Here is a 4,789-nt window from a genome sequence, read left to right as displayed (position 1 = left end):
TATGTACTTGTGTTGGCTTATACTGTATGTACTTAAAATGTATGTAAGTGCATTGCCTTATATTGTCTGTACTTGCACTGTATGCATTGGCTTATATGGTGTGTACCTATGTTGTAGCACTTATGGTCGGGGCTGCCCTGCCCTGGCAGCTAGTCACAGTTAGGTGGAACAGTTATAGAAATTTTCCTGTTGATCTGTGTTTTGTGGGATTTTGGGTAGAAAACATATTGGTTCAGAGCGGGGACAATTCCTGGCTGTCAGATTGGCACTTGTTGACCACTTTTTGTTGTCTCACAGGTCCCTGAGGCTACCGATTTCCCTAATCTACCATTTGATGTCAGGGAGGGGCAGCCAGAAGATGTGTCGAAGCACGTTCTTCAGCGTCGCAGGTAAGGGCTGCAGCGAGCGTGTAAGTGGGAAGGGTGTGTGAGCATGTGTGAGAGCACATGGCTGTGTTTGTCTGTGTCTGCTTGTCTCTCTGTGTGTGAGCACAGGGTGAGTGGATTTAACCTTGTGTGTGTGACTTTTGCTTTTCAGGTTTTCAACTCATTTTTAAATTTAGAATAAAAAATCCCCAGCCGGGGGGGTTTTTTTTTTTCCCCCCGGCTGGGTTTTTTTTTCCTCGGTCCCAGTCGGTCCGCGAGGCGACGTTCATCGCCAAGGTTTGGGCACGGAACGGCCAGGGACCGGGGTTTTCGTCAGGCAGGCGGATTTTTTTGGAGACTCCCGGGAACCACGTTCCCGAGGAGCGGCGTGAATGTGTGGTGAGGGTTAGCAGAGCGGTTGAGGCGAGAGTCAGTGTGGGTTTGTGCGTGTGTTGAAGGGCTGTAGGGTTGTAACCTTGTATGCTGTTTGCTTTTCAGGTTTTTCAACTCATTTTTAAATTTAGAATAAAAAATCCCCAGCCGGGGGGTTTTTTTTTTTTCCCCCCGGCTGGGTTTTTTTTTCCTCGGTCCCGGTCGGTCCGCGAGGCGACGTTCATCGCCAAAGTTTGGGCACGGAACGGCCAGGGACCGGGGTTTTCGTCAGGCAGGAGGATTTTTTGGAGGCTCCTGGGAACCACGTTCCCGAGGAGCGGCGTGAATGTGTGGTGAGGGTTAGCAGAGCGGTTGAGGTGAGAGTCAGTGTGGGTTTGTGTGCGTGTTGAAGGGCTGTAGGGTTGTAACCTTGTATGCTGTTTGCTTTTCAGGTTTTTCAACCCATTTTTAAATTTAGAATAAAAAATCCCCAGCCGGGGGGGTTTTTTTTTTTTTCCCCCCGGCTGGGTTTTTTTTTCCTCGGTCCCGGTCGGTCCGCGAGGCGACGTTCATCGCCAAAGTTTGGGCACGGAACGGCCAGGGACCGGGGTTTTCGTCAGGCAGGAGGATTTTTTGGAGGCTCCTGGGAACCACGTTCCCGAGGAGCGGCGTGAATGTGTGGTGAGGGTTAGCAGAGCGGTTGAGGTGAGAGTCAGTGTGGGTTTGTGTGCGTGTTGAAGGGCTGTAGGGTTGTAACCTTGTATGCTGTTTGCTTTTCAGGTTTTTCAACCCATTTTTAAATTTAGAATAAAAAATCCCCAGCCGGGGGGGTTTTTTTTTTTTTCCCCCCGGCTGGGTTTTTTTTTCCTCGGTCCCGGTCGGTCCGCGAGGCGACGTTCATCGCCAAAGTTTGGGCACGGAACGGCCAGGGACCGGGGTTTTCGTCAGGCAGGCGGATTTTTTTGGAGGCTCCCGGGAACCACGTTCCTGAGGAGCAGCGTGTATGTGTGGTGAGGGTTAGCAGAGCGGTTGAGGTGAGAGTCAGTGTGGGTTTGTGCGTGTTTTGAAGGGCTGTAGGGTTGTAACCTTGTATGCTGTTTGCTTTTCAGGTTTTTCAACTCATTTTTAAATTTAGAATAAAAAATCCCCAGCCGGGGGGTTTTTTTTTTCCCCCCCCGGCTGGGTTTTTTTTTCCTCGGTCCGCGAGGCGACGTTCATCGCCAGAGTTTGGGCATGGAACGGCCAGGGACCGGGGTTTTCGTCAGGCAGGCGGAATTTTTTGGAGGCTCCCGGGAACCACGTTCCCGAGGACCTATGATTGTTGGGGTTTAATTTAGTAGTTTTGGTGAGAGGGCTGGTGGGTTTGTGTGCTATTTGAGGGGAGTGTCTGTGGTAGGTGAGTGTTGTTTTTTCTGTGGTTTTGTTGTTTTGGGTTTCATGTAACCATAAATTAACATGTAATGGAAATAGCAAAAGGTTATCAGTCGCTTTGTATTGCTTTGTATTGCTTTGTATTGCTTTGTATTGCTTTGTATTGCTTTGTATTGCTTTGTATTGCTTTGTATTGCTTTGTATTGCTTTGTATTGCTTTGTATTGCTTTGTATTGCTTTGTATTGCTTTGTATTGCTTTGTATTGCTTTGTATTGCTTTGTATTGCTTTGTATTGCTTTGTATTGCTTTGTATTGCTTTGTATTGCTTTGTATGTGAATTAGATTTTATCGTTGTGTCTATGGATTGTATGTGTGCTTGCATTTGTATACACTGTTGGTATGTCTTTTGCTGGTTTCATGTAATAAAGTTGAATCACCCCTAATAAAGATACACCCTGCCCTTCCCTAAACCCCCCCCTCCCCCCATGGCTCCTGTCTTTTTTTGGTGTGGTTTTGTAATTTCTTTCCTCTGTCTTTCTTCCTTTTGCTCCTTACTTTCCTTCTCTATTTTTAACTTCACTTCCATCTGTCTCCCACCCTTTGTGTCTGTTTCTCACTCTTTCTGATTCTGTCTTGCTTCTGTAACTGTTTTTTTTCTCTCTCTACTTTTCACCTCTATTTCTTTTCCTTTGTAACTTTCACCTGTGCTCTTCCTGCTTCTTTTTCTGTCTGTGTTCTCCTTTTCCTTGGTTTGTCTTTTTTTGCTCTTAGTCTTTTCCTTTTTCACTCTACCCTGAGTTTTTGCTTAACTCTAATCCTAACCACTTTTTTTTTTCCTTTCTAACTCCTGTTCTTCAGTTTTTCCACCCTCCTTTTCTTTTCTGTCTCTGTCTTTGTTTCTCTCTCTGTGTTTTCTTCTCCTCTGTCTTCTTTTTTTCTGTCTTTTCTTCTGTCTCTGTCTTTTTGTCTTTTTCTCTCTCTCTTCTCTTCTTTCTTTTTCTCTTTCTTCTTTCTTTTCTCTTTGTCTTTGCTCTCTCTTGTCTCCATTTTTCTTTTCTCTCTTTCTATTTCTCTCTCTGACTTTTTTCTTCTGTGTCTCTATCTCTTTTTTTTCTGTCTCTTCTTTCTTTTCTGTCTCTGTCTCTCTCTCTCTCTTTTTTCTCTCTCTATTTCTAACTTTGTTTTCCTTTCTAGCTTTAGTTTAAAAAAAGCAGCAGTAGAAACTTTCAGGCTCCCTGGGAGTAAAGCAAAAAAAAAAAATTATAAAACAAAGCCTTTACTCCCCGGGAGCCTGAAATTTTCTACTGCTGCACCAGACATATAGTTTTTCTTCTTTTTATATATATAGTGTATATAGGAACCACACCCACTCCTAATTAGTACCCCCAGCTGACAGCAATCAAGCCTGACACAGCTATCCCCAGGCACCACCCCCAGTACCCAAACACCCACCCCGAGGCAGTCCCGCCCCCTCTTAGTCCCCCCCACCCAGCTGCCACCTCCCCCCGTGCCCAAGCACCCACCCGGCAATTGTCCCCCCCGCCCCTAGCTGCGCCCCCGCCCCTGCACACCATCCCCAAGCACTCACCCAGCTGCTGCCACCCCCATCGGCAAGCACCCACCCCTAGCTGCCGTCCCCCAGTACCCAAGCACCCACCCCGTGTTGTCCACCCCATCGCTGAAGCAACAGCGCCCCCTGCTGTCCCGTTCGCCTTAGTGCAATTACACCACCCCATTACTGCGCCCCCTGCCGTCCACAGCGCCACACTGCATGCACAACGCTACCACGTGACGTCACGAGAGCGACACACCCCCGGAAGGACCCCCCCCCCCGGGGCATAGCCGTCCCTTCCACTGCCCGATCGAAAACCCCACCCCCACCCCGCGCCCCAGAAGCCGCCCCTCGCCACGCCACCGGCCGCACCCGAACCGGAATAGCATTCCGCGGCCACCGTTGCCCTCGGCAACCCCCAAAAACCCCCCCAAACCCAGAAAAAAAATCCGGTCCCGGCCGCCGCCATTTTTACCGGAAGTGACGTCATTCCCATGGGGGCCACCATATTGCTCCCGTATCAAGTGCTCTCCTGGGCGCCGCCATCTTGTTGTTACCGGAAGCCAGCCCCGGGCGCGGCCATGTTGTTGCCGGAAGCCACGTGACAGCATGGACGCCGCCATCTTAGAAAACCATCACGTGACCGCGTGGGGGCCGCCATCTTGGATCAGGGTTAGTTTTACCGATTAATTTTAACAATTAGGGTTGTTTTTAACCAGGATTCAGAACCCAACCCCTAATAATTAGCACCATCCGCATCCCCTTTTCCCTGACCTAACCCTAATTAGTCCTCCCCCAGCTGTTTCCACCCCCATCCCCCTTTCCCTGACCTAACCCTAATTAGTCCTCCCCCAGCTGTTGCCAGCCCCATCCCCTTTTCCCTGCCCTAACCCTAATCAGGACCCCAACATCTCATCCCCAATCCCCTACCCTAACCCTAGCCCAAAACCCAAGCCCTAACCCCAACCCTAAGCCCAATCCCTAACCCTAACCCTAACCCTAAGTACTAGGGTCTTCAGGAGTACCTTTTTCACCTGAGTACCATTTTTTCCAGAGTATCATTTTGTCAGGAGTATTTCTTTCCACAGAGTACCATTTTTTCAGGAGTACCTTTTTCTCCAGAGTACT

The sequence above is a fragment of the Ammospiza nelsoni genome, chromosome 30 (genome assembly GCF_027579445.1).
Source record: "Ammospiza nelsoni isolate bAmmNel1 chromosome 30, bAmmNel1.pri, whole genome shotgun sequence".
Lineage (NCBI taxonomy): Eukaryota > Metazoa > Chordata > Aves > Passeriformes > Passerellidae > Ammospiza > Ammospiza nelsoni.
This window is presented reverse-complemented; position numbering follows the sequence as displayed.